Source organism: Benincasa hispida, chromosome 1, assembly GCF_027475165.1.
Source record: "Benincasa hispida cultivar pf3 chromosome 1, pf3_genome.v1.1, whole genome shotgun sequence".
Taxonomy (NCBI): domain Eukaryota; kingdom Viridiplantae; phylum Streptophyta; class Magnoliopsida; order Cucurbitales; family Cucurbitaceae; genus Benincasa; species Benincasa hispida.
The window spans coordinates 16,008,589-16,028,697 of record NC_143478.1 but is presented as its reverse complement, the minus strand read 5'-3'; the positions used below and the strand labels follow the sequence as shown (position 1 = coordinate 16,028,697).

The window sequence follows — 20,109 nt, the reverse complement described above, 5'->3', positions numbered from 1 at the left end:
TGCTTAGGCTCCAAATAACCAACATCATATGACATGTTCGTTATAAAATTACTCTTAACAATTTCAGAGAATTGTAAAACAAATATATTATGCAAAATTGACGAGATATTTAATGGGCATGATTTGTACAAAAAAAATTCAGATAAGATTTTAATGAGCATGATTTGTACAACAATTTCAGAAAATTAACAAAAGGAATACAATATTTAACACATTTTAATGGGCATTTCACATATGATTTAAATAAATATACAAGATAAAATAAAATGATAAAATTACCGGCAATGAGATGATGGCGGCGGTAGGTAATGAATTGCAGCCGCGGCAGCGGCGACAACAAAAATTGATGGAAGAAAAGGGAGAAATGGAAGAAAAATTTTATGGGAAAAATGGAAAGTGTAAAAGGATGGAAGAAAATGGAGAAATGGAAGAAAACTTTGATGGAAAAAATGGAAGAAAAGTTGGATGGGAAAAATGGGGAGAGAGAGGTAGAATGGTGAAGAAAAATGAGGAAAATGGGAGAAAGAGGGAAAAATTTGAGAGGGGCGGCGGCAGTTGGGGGGGGGGGGGGGGGGGAGGGGAGGGGGAAGGGGAGATTGGGGTTAGGGTTTTTTGAGAAGGAGAGGAAGAAAAAATTGGGGAGGGGAAGAAGAAGAAGAAGGGGAAAAAATGGGGGACGGTCAACACCCAACGTCGGGAGTTCTCCGGGAACTCCTGACGGTTCTTTACTTCGTCGAGAGAGACCGTCTCTCCCGATGCTCTATTTAGGCGTCGGGAGAATTCCTTTTTCTTGTAATGTAGTGTTGGGATTGGTGTCCTAAATCTCTTTGTGATCTCGTAGTTTGTAAACTTTGTATAAACATATTGTTGTTAATAAAATAATATCTGAGGTTGTTTTATGTAATTTAAACAAGTATGTAGAGACATACAAGTGGATCTTGTTTAAATAATAACCTAAACGGTTTGTAGTAGATGGATAAGGTTGGTTACCTTATATTAGTGACATTATGGATACGGTCCGCTTTGTAGGTGTTATAAGTATTGTAAAGTACTACAAATGATCTGATCTTGATCATTCATGTGGAGACATGTGAGTGATGGTATCCTATACAAAGAGTTTGTATAAGATCGGACCACGAAATGATTAGTCTCTTTATATAACATTGTTAATAATAGAGACTTACATTTCACTAAGATGACCATAGGTGACATAATTTGAATCCTGAATGAGTTGTGAACTATTGCTCATGAAGGCGGTCATTTGATTTGTATGGGTGAGAGTGGTCAGATTGCCAACTCAACAAGCCTACCATTTTGGGGATTTGTCTGACTAGGGAGCTGGGAACACATCTACACAAGGGGAATTCACTCCTTCTCCGATGTAGAGGTAACTAGATAAATTTCTCCCTTAAGGGTTGATTCCAGGTATTGAACATAGTGTTCACACCCTTTCCTGGCCCGAGAAGGACTTGGTCATAGTTGAACTATGACTTATTATTCATTAGAGGAATCAGTGGTACTTAAGAAGTTAGATGTAACTACAAGGGCAAAATGGTATTTTGGCTCAACTGTACTTATGAGCAATTTGTGAAGGGACATCGCATTATTGATTGGTTATATCCAATGGACACAGAAATTTATCTGTAGGGCGAAGAGTGCAACTTTCGGTCTTTAGTGAAATGACCAACTGTTAATGGATGTTGGGTAATTTAATTAAAGAGTTTAATTACTTATCTAAGTACCGTTGGAGTTTTAATCTACAAGTCCATAAAGCCCCCTCTGTAACTCAATAGGGATTTAATTGAGAATTAATTTTGGATTAATTTGAAGTATTCAAATTAATTGAGGGAATTAATTATATATGATATAATTAATTAAATTAATATATATGAGATATAATTACTATAATATATTTGATACATTATAATATAAGGTAATTACATTATAATATAAGGTAATATGAGAGGAATTTGAATATGATTCACATACTAATTATATGAATGAGATTCATATAATTAAATATAAATATAAATATAATTTATATTGAGAGGAATTAAATATTTGGATATGATCTAAATATCAATTATATGGATGAGATTCATATAAGTGAATTTAATATAAATATGATTTATATTAAATGTCATGTGTTGTTGAGAGAAAATAAAATCTACGGTTTATGTTGCATTAGATGAAATATAAAATTATAGACTATGTTATATTAGATTTAACATATAGTGTATATATATATATATATATATAATTGAAATTAATTAAAGGGAAGGAGTTACAACTTCCTTCCCCATATTCTCTCAATTTTTTTACGTGGAATGATAATAGAGGTAGTTGAAGATTTTTTTTATCTTCTTCTTCAACTTGCTCTGAGAGAAGAGTTCTCTCTTAAAAAAAAAAAAGTTTATAGAGAAGAAAAGTTCTTCTCTTCCCTTTCCTCCTCTCGATCTCCTTCCCTCTTCCAAGGATTCAAGAAAAGTCCACAACTCTTGCTTTAATCCTTTATCCCAAGAGAATACAGAGGGTTCTCAAGTGGTAGTGTCTTTTGAAGAAGGAGATCCGCGTGGAGAAGGAGTTCCGTTCGTGGCTTGTACGAAGGAGTTCTTGAAGAAAAGGTTCTTCAAAGGAAGGGTTTCTGAAACCCTAAGTATTTTCCTTTATTTAAAACATGCTATAATTTATGTAAATGCATACCTTGTTGTTGTTTAGCCATGAAACTTATATTCAATGAAAAACGGAATTTGGGTCGATCTTTGCTTCTATTCACGGTTCTTTCTAGTTAGAGTTCCTTCAGTCGGTTCATGTCCACTCCTCGCACTATCCATTTCACAGTTGTTCTTCGTATTCTGCATTATGTTAAAGGTATACTGGGGCATGAACTTCAATTCTCCTCTCAATCCTCTTTGTTTCTTTCTGGGTATTCTGACACTGATTAGGCAGGCAACCCTACAGATAAATGATCCACCACAGGTTACTATTTTTATTTGGGTGACTCTCTTATCTCCTGGCAGAGTAAGAAAAAAATGGTTGTTTCTCGATCCAGCATTGAATCGAAGTATCATGCACTTGCCGATGCAACTTCAGAGGTCTTATGGTTGTGTTGGCTCTTGGCTGACATGGGGCTCCCCAAAATTCTGCCACTATTCTTCATTGTGATAACCATAATGCCATTCAGATAGCACATAATGATGTTTTTTACGAACGGATAAAGCACATTGAGACTGATTGCCAATTTGTCTACCATCGTCTCCAAAGCTTTACTCTGCGCCTTCAATCCATACCTACAACCGAGCAACCGACCAACATCTTCACTAAAGCTTTTTCATCTAGCCGCTTTCATCAGCTATTATGCAAACTCAAGTTAATCTTTACCATATCACCTTGAGTTTGAGGGGATGTTAAATTGTAAAGATATTCTTCTATTAGGTTGAAATTTGTTGGGATGGTTATTAGGTTGAGATTTGAGGAGATTTGTTAGCTATTTTTGATACTTGTATAACTATTTATACCTTGTACTTTACTCTATTAATGCATCACACAAATTCACAGGTGAGTTTTCTTTTTTCAAAATTTTGACAAGCTTATCTCTAATCGTGGACTAAAAGGTCACAGAAGAATTTGATTTATGATATACTAAGATGGACTTTTTTTTTTTTCTTTTTTTTTTACTGTTTTAAAATGATTATAAAGGGAATCTCATGTATTAGTATCTATACGATATAGATAAAAGATAATATAAACTCAAATTATATGATGAATTTTTTTTTTCAATTCTTGACTATTTTAGCCTATAATACTTTGTTTTTTGAAACAGTTTCTATAATACTTAATTAAATACAATCGTACTCCAAATTAAAATCTAAATAAAAAAAAAACAAAAATGAAATAATTTGACGCATGTAAATATATCTCTCAACGGCCAATACATTGGGCCATGGCCCATGGTCTGGCCCATACGAAACCCTGAATAGGGAAATTATGACGAATGGCTAAAAGGTATAAGTTCAAATGAAAAATATCTAAAATATTTCAGGATAAGAGTGGACGGAATGGATAGAGGCAGATCAACGAAGGAGTCGAAAGCACGTGTCCCTCACATTGTCGTTTTAAATATATGTATTTTCTTTATTAAATATAAAAAATATATATTAATATTTTGAATATATATTAAATGTGTCTCCTAAAGATTCAATAATGGAGCTTGCTTAAGTGGTCTAGAGGATAACTTTTATGTTGAACATATATATACTTTACATATAATCTTTTTGTTTTTTTATTTATTTTACCATTATTTTAAATTACATTCGAGTTAATACAAATTTAATTTTTGTGTCAACTTTCAATTTAGTATCTAAAAATCCTATTAACTATTAAAAATGCTTAAAAATTAACTGTTGTATTAGATTAAAAAAATTATTTTTCTTCCAAATTGAACCTCAATTTTTCAATTTTGTAGCCAATATTACATTTTTTAAAAAAATATATATATATTCTATTACGAATTAAACACAAAAATAGAGATGTTAGTTATCTAGGGCATATTTTGTAGGGATAAAAACCCTAACGCAGCAGAAGAACTAATAATCAACTCGTAATTAATTCATAATTCAAAATAACAATACAATAACAAAATATACAGAATAAGAACAGAGAACTAAAATTCTCAACCTACTGTATAATTCAGGTTAAACATCCTTTATCCTTTTGTGATTTAATCTTATAGAGAAGGGGATGTCATCACCTACTCTTGTTGACGACTCAGATGAAATCACCAATTTTTCTTGGGTTGGAAATCACAAAACTTCTATATTGTGAAGTGTAAAAAAAAATGAACACCACAATTTGGGAACCTTCCTATTCTTTGAGAAATTGAGGCTATTAGTTTTTGCGAGTCGATATCAAATTTGGAATTCAAAACCACAATAATGGTGTGATTTTTCTGAGAGAATTCTAGAGAGATTAATTCTCAAGAAACGTTTCTGTGATCCCTATTTTTCTCACCTCTATAGGTATATCACGCGTGAGAGACTATTAAAGATTGGTAAACATGGACAGTGCTCCACGTTTTAGATAACTCCGACGCATGGGAGTTATTTTTAATTTTATTATTATTTAATTTAACAAATTAAGTCAAATAAATAAATAATTAATAATTAATTAAAGGGTTGTTTTCAAATATATGAAAATGAACCAAAATATTTACAACTAATAGCAAAATGTTTGTTTTCAAATATAGGAAAATGAACCAAAATATTTACAACTAATAGCAAAATGTCACAATCTATCTATGATAGACTACGAGTAGTGCGAAGAGTGCAACTGTTGATTTTTAGTGGAGTGATCGACAGTTAATGGATATTGAATAATTTAATTAAAAGAGTTTAATTAATTATTTAAGTACCAATAAAGCTTTGAACTACAAGTCCATTAGGTCCCCTTTGTAGTTCAACAGGGATTATTGAGAATTAATTTTGGATTAATTTGAATTGTTCAGATTAATTGAGAGAGTTAATTATATGTGATATACTTAATTTAACTTAATTATATATGATATAATTAATATTATGTATTTGATACATTATAATATAAAATTTACTTGAGGAATTAAATATCTAAATATGATTCAAATATTAATTATATGGATGAGATTCATATAACTAAATTTAGTATAAATGTGATTTATATTAAATGTCATGTATTAATGAGAGAGACAAACTATAGGTTATATTGTATTTGATACAATATAAAAACTATAGGTTATGTGTTATATTTGATATAACATATAGTTTAATATATATTATATGGTAAGATAATTATCATATAAATATATATATTAAATAATTTACTAAAAATAATTTGTTAAATTGTTTTATTAAATTATTTTGAATTTTACATTAATTTTTACATTAATATGGGTGGGACTCCTCCTCTTTTCTCTCTTAATCGTACGTGGCAGAGTGGTTCAAAATAGTATGGTATTCTTCATCTTCTTGACTAAAGAATTACAGAGTCTCTGTGTGTGAGTTTTTTCCTAGAATATTCTCCTAAGAAATTTCCTCTTTCTAAAAACTATTCTCCCTCTCCCAAAACTCAGAGTCCACATACTCTCCATAATTCTCTACCCAAAAGAGAATTCAAAAGGCTCAAATTGGTGGTGTTCTCGTTGTTGGTTCTTGGTTCGTGTTCAATCATGATCGATTCAGAAAGGAGGATTTCGTGAAGTGGTTTTGGCTTCAAGGGTATAAATTTCTAACCGTAATTCCCTCTTCTTAGTATGCTATAAAATTATTTAATATTGTTTCATATTTTTTTGTTCGGTAAAATTTTTCACTTCTGTGAAAATTGAGAATTGGGAACGGTGGACCTCATGGTTCCTTCAAATAACACCTTATTGGTGATGGAAGCTACCACTGATAACACATTATCAATGATAGAGAGCTAGCACTAATAGCATGATATCAGTTAGATCATTGATAGCATCTTATCAGTGATAAAGCTATCACTGATAACCACGATATAAGTGATATTAGTGATAAAACTTAGGTGATATCTATATATTGAGTTTCTTTTAAAGTTGATAACTAGTTATAGAAGTCTATCATTGATAGCCTCAAGTGTTGATTTTTTAAGGTTGATTTTAATTGATGAAAGTCTAACAGTGATAGCTATTGTGTTAATCAAAGTTGATAGTTATTTATGAAAGCCAATCAGCGATAGCCATTAATAGTTTTATCACTTGTATAGTTTAATCTTTCAAAATTGTAACTACTTATAAGTCTATTATTGATAGCCACTGATCGCCTTAAGTGTTAATATTTTAAGGTTGATTTCAATTGATGAAAGTGTATCAATATTAGCCACTGATAACTGATAGCAAATTGAAAGCTAGTATTTCAATATTGTATCAATATTTCTCACATTGAAAATTATCATTGATAGCATAATTATTATCAATTATAGCTTTCAATTTGAGAAAATTGAGAAGAAGTGAGCAAAATGATAGTTTGGACATTGACTTTTTGATCTTTTTATTATTATTATTTTTCTATATATACGACTATATATTCTATTATTTTTGGCTAGCCCATTCCATTCTAATCCATCCTCTACCCTTGGTTTTAGACAAGGAGACGGGCTACACGGGCCCAAACTCACCAGTGGACAGGCCACAAAGTTCATAAGGCAGCCCACATAATTATTTTCTAGACGTACCAGTTTTTTTTTCCTCATTGTAATTATTTTCTCTTAGATATTAAATAAGTCAAGAAAATCAAAGAGCCGTTTGGTATTTGAGGGACAATAAAATGGAAAATAATCAGTACAAATTTAAAGAGTCTTCATTCCTGTTCGCAGAATTAAAATTAACATGTTTAATCTGAACTCAATCAAGAAAGGGAAAAAAAGAAACATATTCAATTAACCAAAAATATTTTATAAATAAAAAGTTTATTACTCTAATTTGATTTAGAACGATTAAATTTCAAGTTGGTATAAAGTGAATAGCTTATACACATATATACCTCATTGGAATTTTTAATATTTTATTCCAACGTATTGCGTGGTTAATTAGAGTCTGTTTGGTTGAAAATTTAAAAACACAAATATAAAAACAAGAGATTTAATTGAAACATAATTGCATTAAAACATTGGTATTAGATTTAGAAATTAAATTTTATTTTATGAAAAAAATTAAATTTTAATTTAAATTATTGTTTAAAAAGTATTTGATAAGTAAATATTAATTAATAATATTGTCTTAAAAAATATTAATTAACAATAAACTATTATTAAATTCTGTTTGTGTTAAATTTTTTTAGTAATTATTATTTTGTAATATTATATAATTTATATTAAATGATAAATATTTTAATTTTAAAATATGAATTTAAGTTTATAACCTGACATATTGTATTTTTAATTTTTTTTATCTTTATTTAATATAATTATGCATTTTAAAAAATAAAAATTGAAATATGGATACACCGAAAATATAAAAATATTATTTTTAAAATTTGTACTGTTTGGATCATCTAACTTGAAAGTAGTTATTAAAAGTATGATTTAGATTATCTACTAAATACATATTGACTAAGTTTAATAAATCTAAAAACATAAAATATAATTGAGATTGTCAACCAAACAAGTCCTTACTAATTCTCATTCCTCATTTATTCAACATCACATTCTTAAACTAATTAATAATAATTATAATTCTCTTATAATTCTCTAAGAAATAAGAATGTGTGATATAAGGAAAAAAATACCCACGTTTATAGAATTTCGTTTGATAATGTGTTTAAAAAGTGAACTTAATTATAAAAGTTTAATAATATAATTTTAATTTATGAATAAGAGAATTTGAAAAAGAAAAAAAAAACAAAGAGAGAGAGAGTTATATGTGAAGATTAAAAAAAAATTATGATGATTATTGCTTATTTAAAAATTATATATATTAAATGATTGATTACACTGTTAATTTTAAACTTTAAATTAAATCATAATATTTTTTTTATATTTTATTTGGTTTGAATTTAATGATTTGATTGTTCTCTTAGTTTTGAATTTTAATTTAAACAAAAATATTGTGTTTTTCTATTTTTGTATTAAAAAATTAGTTCAAAAAAAGAATTTTATTATGCTCCTAATTTTATTTTTTCAAAGTTTAATTTAAACAAAAATATTATTATTATGTTTTATGTACACATGGACCCTAGATTTTAAAGTTTATTCATTCTATTTTGATTTACAAATTATTTCAAAATTATATGAATGGGTGTGTATTTACAATAATTTTGAAAAGAAAAAAAAATATAGAAGCATGTAAAAAATAGTAAATTATTTTAAGTCCATTAATTAATGTGTATTTACAAAAATTAAAAATCGAATAAAACTAAAAAAAAAAAAAAGTCAATCACTATCTTATTTGTTACTCTGACGATCTCTAGATTGCTTGAGTTCTACAAATTTCATGAACCTCAAAAGTAAGATATTTTCTCACATTCTCAATATGTGAGAATCAATAAGTGAATTTGTGTTTAGAAAAAAAAAAGCTGCAAAAGTATATAAAAAATTGCAATAATGTTAAATCATCCCGGAAGAAGAAGATATATGTTAAACAATAAAGAAGTGCTAAAAAATAAAAAAAAATATTGGAACGATGTCGCTAGTAACAAAATTATAAAAAAAAATAAAATAGAAGAAAAATAAAACAACAATGCTGCCAACAAAATTTCTAAAAAAGTGGAAGAAAAAATTGAGAGAGAAGGTTAACAAAATTAAATTAAAAAGAAAAAAAAAAAAAGAAAAGAGGAAGGAAAGGGAGAGCCCGATTGGAAGAGGTTTAAAATTTCACTATTTTTAGAAAAAATCTAGATTTCAAATCTTCATTATATTTTATTTTCAATCAAATCCAATATATTTATAAATTATAAACCTACTGGAAATGATTTTTTTATAGATAAAATGATATTAAAAAATTTTAAAATTTCGTTAATGTCAATTATTATTATTTTTAGATAAAATAAAAATTGTTATCGTTGATTTTCGGGATAACATGAGAATATAGATAAAATTTTAAATCTTCTTTTTTATAAAAAAGATTTTTTTTTTCAAATAAAATTACTATTTAAACAGAAAATAATCTATTAACACTTCAGCTTGAATGCCAACAAAAAAACAAACCAAACAGGAAGAAAAAGTTTATTTATTTTACATAGCCTTTTTAGATTTCTTTACTAAAAAATAGATTTTTTATTTTTGTAGTGATTTATGTGCTTTTTTTTCATATCTATTTTAGATTTTAGATTGAGATAATATTTATTTTTTCAACGTGAATTTTACGATTTTTGAATTAAAGTTTTTCTTAAATTTTATTTAATTCAACATAATTTTTGTGATTTTTAATTTAGAATTATTCTTAAATTTTTTTAATTTAATAATTAAAGATTGAAATACGTAAGATAACACTATAACGATCATCTAAAGAGACAAAAAAGAAAATAAAAAATTTCTCCCCCACATCACCTTTTAAATAGTATAGATTCAACATGATTTTTTATTTAGAATTATTATTAAACTTTATTTAATTTAATAATTTAAAATTTAAATTACTTAAGATAATTCTATTACCATCCTCTAAAAAAAATAAAAAAGGAAAATCAAAAGTGTGTCCTATACTCACTTTTAAATAGTATAAATGAGACAGTAAACAAAGAAATTTCTAAAATATTACAAAAACAAAATCTATATCTTGGGTCGAAAAATCTTCTTTTTAAAAAAATTAAAATAATAAGCAAGTAAAAAGAAATGAATAGAGTTACAGAAGTAGCCACAATATTGCTGACGTCTTCAATAAAGTATCATAATAATATTTAAAAAAATAACGTGAAATTTAATTTGATATATTCTATTCCATCACGACCAACTTTCATATAATTAATTAGGCTGCCGGCCGTTGACTTGTTTTAATATAAGTAATTTATTAATACGTGTGATTATTCGGATTGTATAAGCACTAGTGGTCTAGTGGTAGAATAGTACCCTGCCACGGTACAGACCCGGGTTCGATTCCCGGCTGGTGCATTTTGTTTTAAAAATTTTGATTGATAAATTTTCAGTTATTATTATTTTGGGTTATTGGAAAAAGGGAGTTGTTTTTTTTTTTTTAAGAAGATCGCTTTTGGTAGATGTAGAAAGGCAAGTTGAGAGAGGAGAAGGAGAAGGACAAAGAGAGACAGACAGGAATAGCATTCAATTCTCGCACGTGGGAGATGAGGTGTGTGACTTGTGAGGGGAATTTTGATTGAATGTGTTTTGTCCTTTGTGCAAGGGGAAGCATCGAGTGGGCCACACAGGATTGAGCATTGGATTTTTTATTTTTTGCAAAATAGGAAATGTTACTAGTTTGGAAGTTGGATACTCAGCTCCATTAGCTTTAATGGAAAAGATAGAAAGAAAAAGAAAAAAACCCATCTTTTTTGTTCAAGCATCATTTTGTCAAATCAATTTCCATTCCCTCCCACTTCTTACCCTTCATTTCACTATTGCCCACCATAATAATGATCTCTTCATAATTTTCTTCCCTATTCCAAAACTACTTCCCTCATGTGAGTTGGATTGAAATGACTTTTTAAGTGTTTAAAAAGTACTTAATTTTCAATTCATTCTAAAAAGACACTTTTTTTTTTTTTTTTTTGTGTAAAAATAGGAAAAAAAAGTATCATCATAACCATATCCTAAACTAATAACCTTCCAAGTTTTGTAGTTGTGGGTAATAATGAGGTGATTGGTGGTTAAGTTGAAAAATTAGATAAAAGAAAATGGAAGTCTTAGTTGAAAATGGTATCATAAAATATAGGATGTGTACTCCATCGTTAAGAGAATGAAGCTTGTTTATTTTTGAACTCTAGTATTTAAAATGCTTCCATATCAATTGGAAATCTCTCTCTTTACGTTATTAAATGATAAAGGATAGAAAATGAAGCAATCTTTTGAGATTTCTTGTATTGTATGGATCATTATAACACACCTATATGTATAACTTAAAATAGTGTGATGATATTCTCCATTAATTAAGAATTTTAATTTCTTCCGTTCCTAGTCAACGTGGAATCATGTGTATTTGTGGATATATTATCGTAATAAACATTTTATGAATTCAAACGTGTCTGATTGGTGAGGATTTGATGTTAATTAAAAACCTTAAAAGATTGTGAAATTGTAAATCAATGAGGATGATAGCTAGGGTTAGATTGAAATAGAGCCGGAGGAAAGGGAAAAAGAAAAAGAAGAAAAGCTTTAATTTGGTTGAATAATAATAATAAGTATATATTATATATATTTTAAAAAAAAAGGTGATGTGTAGTCCAATATGATTAAGAGGGAGAGAAGGTTGTTAGCACTAAGTATGATGGACTTGAAAGGAGGGGAAGGGAAAAGGCCAAACAATGCTGTCCCACTATCCACACCAATTGGGCGGTCTATGTTTCATTAATTTTGTTTTGGTTTAGTGGGTTAGATTCCCCTTTCAAAACCCTCTATTTTATTTCTAATTTAATACTAATTTCTTACTTTTTTTTCCCCTTAATTTAATTAAAGTTGAATGAATCACCTCATGGTCTGATCACATTTTGGATCTTTCTAATATATAATTTTGAGAGAGAGAGAGAGTTTATTTGCCCCCACATCTCTCCTCTCCATCATTATCTCTATGCCTACACAAATTACAAACTCTCTCATATGTTTAAGGTGATTATTAATTAGTGTGGTTTAACATGACTAACATAATATATATGTATATGAGACATTATGTGCAACACCTTAAAAATAGTCATTTTTTTTATAACAACCGTTTATTATTAAAACTGACTATCTCAAAATCAATGATCTAGGGTAACTCAATCTTAATCTTGAATTAACTATTAACTCCTGTTTATTCGAGATTATCCTTTGATCTATATAGATGAGAGTAGTCCAACAACACTACTCAATAAGTCTCCCATTTTGGGGATAAGACCGGGTAAATAGTTGGAGACATAGCTTTGCAATATGGAACTCACTCCTATCCGATTTAGAGTTAGCAGATGAGTTGTTCTCTTAAGCGTTGATGTCTTGTCTTGAACAACGGGGTCCCGCCTTCTCATAGAAAAGAGGGTTATGATGTATAAGTTATACTATAAATCAATTGTTCAATGGAGGGTCAGTGGGAGCTTAAGGAGTAAGATATATTTACAGGGGTAAAACGGTAATCTTTGACCCAATTGTAAATACGAACAACTTGTGAATGATTGACTTACAGTTAGTGATATGTAGAAGACGAGAGGTTATAAATTAAAAAAGTGAAGAATTATAGTCAACAAGAACATAATTCAATTAACATAAAGATATCCAACTTCTAACTTAGAGGTTAAATCTTTGAATTTTTTTAATTTAAAATTATCTGAGTTAAAAATGAAAAAAAAAAAAGAATGTGTATAAAATGAAATTGACGTGTGTTTGTGTTGATCTCTATCCCATATTGGTTTGACCATAAGTGGGAATGCTTTTTGGAAGTTTGAAATCCCTTCTTTACCACATTGTGTGCATATCTTGAAGACAGTGAAGGCTGAACAAGTGGTTAGGGAAAACCCATCTCTCTCTTTCTCTCTGAATATATATTTATATTATATTTTATATAACTCTATGTATAGTATGTGTGTATATTATATATTATATATAGATTAATATTGTGGCAGAAAAAAAAGGGTTTTCAGTTCTTAACCAATTATTTGGAAGTAATATTTAAAGCTCGCACCATGTTTTGATTTTTTAAAAATTATGCATATTAAAAAAACTAATCTCTTTTTATTAATTTTCTTTTTTGTTCTTAGTTTTTTTTAAAATTGTTTGTTTTCTTACTACACTTGTTTTTATAATTATGATTATTCTACTATTTTCCTTAATTGAAAAGGTTTTTGTTTAACTTCCTTTGGTACTTTTTCTCTGGAACAAGAAAGGTCATTCAATGTAAATATAATGTTTATAAACGATTAAATTATTAAACAATATTTTTTTTCACTCAAACTTGACTTAATTTTGAAAACACATTAGAAAGTATATAACAAGATAAAAAAATCACTGGGTGAAAATAGTGTTTATAAACTTAATTTTCAAAACACTAAAAATAAGAAGCTAAAGTCTTATTTGATAATAATTTCATTTTTTTTATTTTTTAAAATTAAATCTATTTTATCTCCATTTCTTATAACGACTTGCATTTTTTTAAGTTCAAAAGTTAAATTCTTAAGTAAATTTTGGGGGAAATAAGGTTTTAAAAACTATTTTGATTAGTTTTAAAAATATTGATAAAAACAAATAACAAAACCAAAAATATAGAGATGGAATGAGTATTTATAAATTTAATTTTAAAAAATTAAATTTAAAAACAAATGATTAAAAACTCAACTTAAATAATTATCAAATTGAACGTTGATTTTTGTAATATTATATATGTCGTACTGTGCTTTTAGAGCTCAACAGTCGCAACAATTTCTTTAATCACTCTAATTATAAAATATTTCAAGGCACGTTTAAATTAATTTTAATTGTCAATGGTAGAAATGACAAAAATCTTAAAGCAATAAAGCATAATTGTAACAAACTTCAAGCTCGTCAAACCTTACTTGTCACAATAATTCTTGGAAACACATTTTAAACTAGAAAATTGTAGAAACGGAAAATGGGTATTTTATTATTTTTATGTATTTTTTTTTTTTTTTACCATTGTAATTAAAGTGTGGGGTGGGAAATCGAACCTCAAACCTCGAGGTCGATAGTAGCACTATGTCAGTTGAGCTACGCTCCTGTTGACACCTCAACGGGTTATTTCAACTCCAACATAATTTAATAATTAAAGTAATGTTGAAAATACATTTGAAACTAGAAAATAGTAGAAACCAAAAGAAGATATTCTATTTTATTTATATATATATATATATATATTAAATTAACATTTTATTTCAGCTGGAACACAACTTAATTAATTAAGGTATTACACACATTTGTCATAAATTTAAATGTTTGAATCTTTACGTTCACATTTTTTTTTAAAAATTTTTAAACGAATATATGGGAATGTTGGAAATAAATTAGAAGAATGTTAGAACGCAATACTAAAAATATATTTCTCTAAATCTCAGTCATAAAATTAACAACACAGAAAAATAGTTCTTAAAAAATTTCTGTACAGAAACAGCCTCTAGATAATGATTACTTATGCTTTGGGGAAAATGGATGGTAGAACAATCAACCTTAATTAAATGGTTTGGTGAGGTAATGAGCTCATCAATGATGATATATGTATGTTAAACCCTAATTGGTAATATAATATTGTAATCACATGTGAACAAGATAGCCTAATCAGACTTGTCAGCTTTGCAAGGCACTTTTCTTTCTTTTTGATTTAGTGTTTCCCCCCCCTAATGATCCAATGTGTATAATGGGACATGTATAATTCAACTTAATCCCTATGGTTCAATTATAGCTACCTAATGATTATAATGGTTGATGATCCAAAAAAATTAGGGAATCTTACTATTTTTATAAGTATTTCAGCAACTACTTTTATTGTCAATTAATTTTCAGATGTTTTCGATGTTATCTGCACCATCTTGAAGAGGTATTCTGAGAATTTCACCTCTGAAAAATCAAGAGGTCACACAATCTTTATAAGATATATAAGCTACTATTATTATCATTGCCAACTAATTTGAGATGAAACTCTATGTGAATTATAAGAATGCAAATGAAAATGCAAAAAGTTTGAATTAATACTTTTAGTAATTAATATTTCCTTTTCATTATTTCATTCTAATTGGAATCTATTAGACAATCTCAATACGAACTTTAACTTGTAATCCCAATTCGAATTGATCTTGTAATCTATTAGATAATCTCTATTTGAACCGACCTTGTAATCTCAATAACTTTTCTGGAAAAAGTTAGACAACCTCAATTTTATTGAATTTGAATTTCTATCACAAATGTGAGAGTCATGTTTTCTCAATTGGTTACTTTCTCTAGTCGAACAAGATACATGTTTTTATTTGTTTTTATCGCTTTTGTACTAAACAAAATTAAAAAAAAAATGGATGTGCATTTCATTGACTTTTGAAGTTGTGATTCTATATAATGTTGGTCGTCAATATTATGATTTTTCATGTTCATTTATGAACAATTTTGTTGATTTGATAAGACGGGACAAAAAGAATAGAAAAAGAAAAGCAGTTCAAAGAAATTTTGTGACATAATGTCTCTTCAAATTTGTTCTAATATCATCCACTAATTCGTTTAATCATTCATCCGTTAGATTATGTTGGATTATCTACTGTTTGTCAAATAAGTATGTTGTCGTTTTAATTTTTTTTAAGTTCAAATACAAACAAGTGATAATTGAAAGTTTGATCTTTGATAAAATATATATGATATAATCTATTTATGTTTATGTTGACACTTACTTCTTTTAAAGTTCAAGAACCAAAAGATTCAAAACCTTCGTTTCTTAGCCAAAAACATTTACTTTACTAAGTCGAACTACGTTTATATACAAATAATTAGTCAACAATAACAATGTTTGGTAAAGTGTGGAATTACATGTCTCATTATTCAAGGTTAACTATTGTTTTATTTTTAAGTTGTATAAACTAAATACACACAAACCAATAAAGTTACACTAAAATTATAATTTAACCTAAAATTATTATTTATATACAAAAATTCATTAATCCGAAGCTTAAGTTTAGAAGGAAGAACATATTCCAAATGTTCCCAAAATCATATCACAATCAGTAAAAATCAATTAAGAGGAAACATCTTTCCCGATCAACAATCTAGATATAATTTTATTAACATTGTGTAATTTCAATGTTAAGAATGCAAATGAAAACGCAATAACACATCATTATAATATAAAATATATATTTTTATAGATTCCAAAAAAGAAAATTGCAAAATTGGACTAAATCAACATCATTCTAATAACATATATATCCCAGGAAAAAAAACATAAACACTCACAATGCTCTCAATAAAACATGCATGAAGAAATGAATTCCTATAATTAAAAATAACATGAAATCTATTAGCCATATAACTTAATTATATCCCATAAGATAAAAATAGAATTAGATAATGATAGAAGAAGAAAAGAAAACAATCTTATCAAAAGAAAGATTAAACATCATAATTTGAAAAGACAAGCCAATTATCTTGTTTATTTATTAATCCCAACCAGAAAAAAAGATAAAGAAAAAAAAAAGACTAAAAACAAAGAGTGGCCAAGCTAATTACTATATGAACAAACAACAAACTGATTGAAAAAAAAAAAAAAAAAACCATCCTTTAATTCTTCTCTCTTCTTCTTTTTCCCCTTCTTCCTGAGGAACCCTAATAATCAGTATATCCTTGTTAAATGATTTTGAAATTTCAATATGGCTGCCGGACATAAGCATACCCGTCGTGGCCAAGCTGAACACCGTTGGGAATCATATCCGGCAGTAAATTATACAACGGCAAAGTCGGTTCCGGCATCCCAGTTGGCATCTGCCCTCCTCCAGTGGCTCTAATTTCCGGCGGAGGACTTCTAGGACCGCCGTGTGAGGCGGAGCCACTTCCAACTTCATTGTCATCGGGATCTTCAAGAGGCAACCTTTCATAAGTGGCATTAGCAAAAGTGGCTGCAATTACCATAATGGGTCCGGCAGCCACAAGCGAGCCAACGACGCTCCCACCGACGACCTGCCCCTGACCACCGGACAAGTAAACGGTCAAGCCAGTGGAGCCAGGTGGGGCCGGACCGGGTAAAAAAGCGCCGGTTAAAGAAAGAATCTCGAACCTTCCTTGGAGTGGCATTACGGAACCGGGGGCGGCGGGCTGACGTAAAGTGACGTTAGCGACTAAGCCGGTTGCACTGAGAACGCAGACGCCACGCTGGCGTTTACGGGCGAATTGAGCGATGGAATCGGCCACGTCGGATCCGGCGGCTACCTCTAAGACGTAGCTCCGAAGGGCGTTGGGACTGTCACGCGTGACGAAGATTGGGGGTTTGGGTTTGTTTTTAGATCCAGGCGGACGGCCTCTTGGTCTACGTGTTCCGGCCTCCACCGCGCCTTCTTTAGGCTCGTCGCGGTTGTTGTCGTCATCGTCGTCGTCTCTGCTGCCGCCGCTATTGTCATCGCTTTGTTTGAAGATGGGAGAGTTGTTGATGGCGGCCGGGTGATGATGATCAACTCCGGACAAACCCACCTGAGTGGTCCACCAAGGATTCGCCAGATTTATAAATTAATTAAACCCTCAAAAAAGAAAAAAAAAAGGGGAAAAAGTATGGAGATATGATGAATTTGAAGAAGATAGATGGATGAAATTAGAAGAATGAATTTGGAGAGAAGGTTTTGATAATTGAGTTTATGAGAGAGAAGAGATGCAAAGAGAGTATTGGAAACCCTTTAGCACCACTTTCTTCCACTAGTAGACGGAATCGAGGAGCAAAGAAAGAAGAGTAAACCCAGAGATGGGAAGCACTAATTAATGGGGTCAAACGCCTCTCATTTTTGTTATTTATTTATTTAGTTATTTTTAAAATTTTATATGGGAATGGGATTGAATTGGAGGACATATATGAGAATTATAATATTATATACACGCCAGAAACCAGCCTAGAGGGGGAAATATATAAATAATGTGGAAATTTTGGTCATATAACAACCAAACAAAATAAATTATTTGATTTTATAGTTTTGTTGTGTGAAGGTTAACTTATTATATTTATTTTTATGTGGAATAAATAGGTAGTCTTTATTTTATTTTAAGGGGGGAAATTAAAAAAGAAACAAAATGGTGTGGTGATGAGAAGCACTGCTTTTAGGGGTTCTTGGAAATTAGGGTTTGGTGGGTGGCGTGCGCGTGGGAAGGAGTGGCCTAAGCTAAGCACTTTTGTTTTGTTTTGTTTTGTTTTGCTTTGTTTTTGGTTTTTTCTCGAAATAAGAGAAATGACATAAGAGGGTATTTTGATGTGAGAGGGAATTACATGGGCTTTACCCAACACCAACCCATCATCCCTTTTCTTAATTGGGCTATTTCATTCTCTACCTCACTTCTACACTTTCACTCTTAACTTCAAACTTTTTTTAACCAAAAAAATTAAAATTAAATATTATAGATTGACCTAACAAATTGGGTCAAATTGTTATTTTACCCACTTTTTCCTAATAAAATCTTACAATCTTTTTCAAACTTTTATTTAAGAAAATATTTCTCTCTAACTGTAGTTCTATTTCTCTCTCAGTAGTACTCACTCACTTTCTTTTCTTCCTATTGTCTCTTCTTTCTCAATCCCTTTTCCATATTCGGTTTCCAACAGTGACGCTATGCTTTCCTCCTTCCTATTTTATCTTTGGCAAAAACAACACTCACTTCCCTATATTTTGCCTCCAACAATGGTACAATTATAACAACTACTACAACTTATTTTCTTCTTTCTTCGACAACACGCGATGTGTTGGTAACAAATAGAGTTTTTCACAAATGTCAAATGAACCAAATGTAGAGGACAACAACAAGAAAGTGAGCTATAATTAAGTAAGAGTGAGACGAAGAAACAAGAAAGTGAGCTAAAATTACTAGAAACAAAAGTGAAACTCAAACTTATGAAATCAGCTTTAAAAAAAAAATTATGAAATCTAAATATTAAATATGAGTGAAGCTCAAACTTCAATGATTTCAAATGTATTTGTTTCTATTTTTGATATGTTTCAACACTCTTCCTTATTTGTGAAGACAAAAATTAGCATAAATTCCAATAAAGTAAAATATTATATGAGTTTTTTATATGCTCCAACACACAGTAACAGTAATGTGTAAAATCAACGATTATCACTAAACCAAAAAAAACATTAAAAAGATAAATAAAGGGTTGAATCAATCTTTTTAGTTAGTGTATTTTAATTTTTTTGTAAATATATTATAATTAAAGTATAGGGTTGAAGAATTGAACCTCGTTACATTTCTATTGATTTAATGGTTTATAGCTAATAAAAAAAAACGAAAATACTTAAATGTTGATTTGATATCAATGGAAACTATACGCGGGCACTGTGACTTTTATAGCTGTTTATTTGTTTTTTGGAAGAAAACAAAAAGACAAAAATCTTTTATCTTCTTTTTCCCTCTATTAGAATATTTTTTGTAAAAGGAAAAAAAGAACCTCAAGTTTTTCTGTCTCCCTTTCAAAGTTAGAAGAAATATATTATAATATGTGTGTATATAATCCATAAATAGAGAAGTTAATGAGAATCAATTTTCTTTTTTCTTTAGAAAAAGGGTGAAATGACAAGAAATTGACATGAATAAAAATTAAAGAATCGATATTTATTAATAAGTAGAATAACTCAAGAAGTCTATCCGTTTACTTTCTCACGTGATTCATCATCATTAGTTTATTATTTGAGTGGGTCTCATCTCATAAATAATTCCAATCCACCAAAAACAACCTGCATACCAAGGAAGAGGGGGAAAATTCACTTTTACCCTAAACTTTAGCGGTTCAATTTCACTCTAAATTTTTTATTT

General features: G+C 29.1%; 1 non-coding gene and 1 pseudogene across 2 annotated transcripts; one reads left to right on the top strand and one right to left on the bottom strand.

Moving 5' to 3' along the window:
* The first annotated feature begins 10,519 nt into the window (after positions 1-10,519).
* TRNAG-GCC (transfer RNA glycine (anticodon GCC)) lies at positions 10,520-10,590 on the top strand. The gene has a single exon. It is a non-coding gene; the product is annotated as a tRNA-Gly (tRNA).
* Positions 10,591-16,729: 6,139 nt separating this feature from the next.
* LOC120069655 (AT-hook motif nuclear-localized protein 20 pseudogene) lies at positions 16,730-18,270 on the bottom strand (annotated as a pseudogene). Its single transcript, XR_016524924.1, has one exon. The product of XR_016524924.1 is annotated as an AT-hook motif nuclear-localized protein 20 pseudogene (transcript).
* Positions 18,271-20,109: the final 1,839 nt, after the last annotated feature.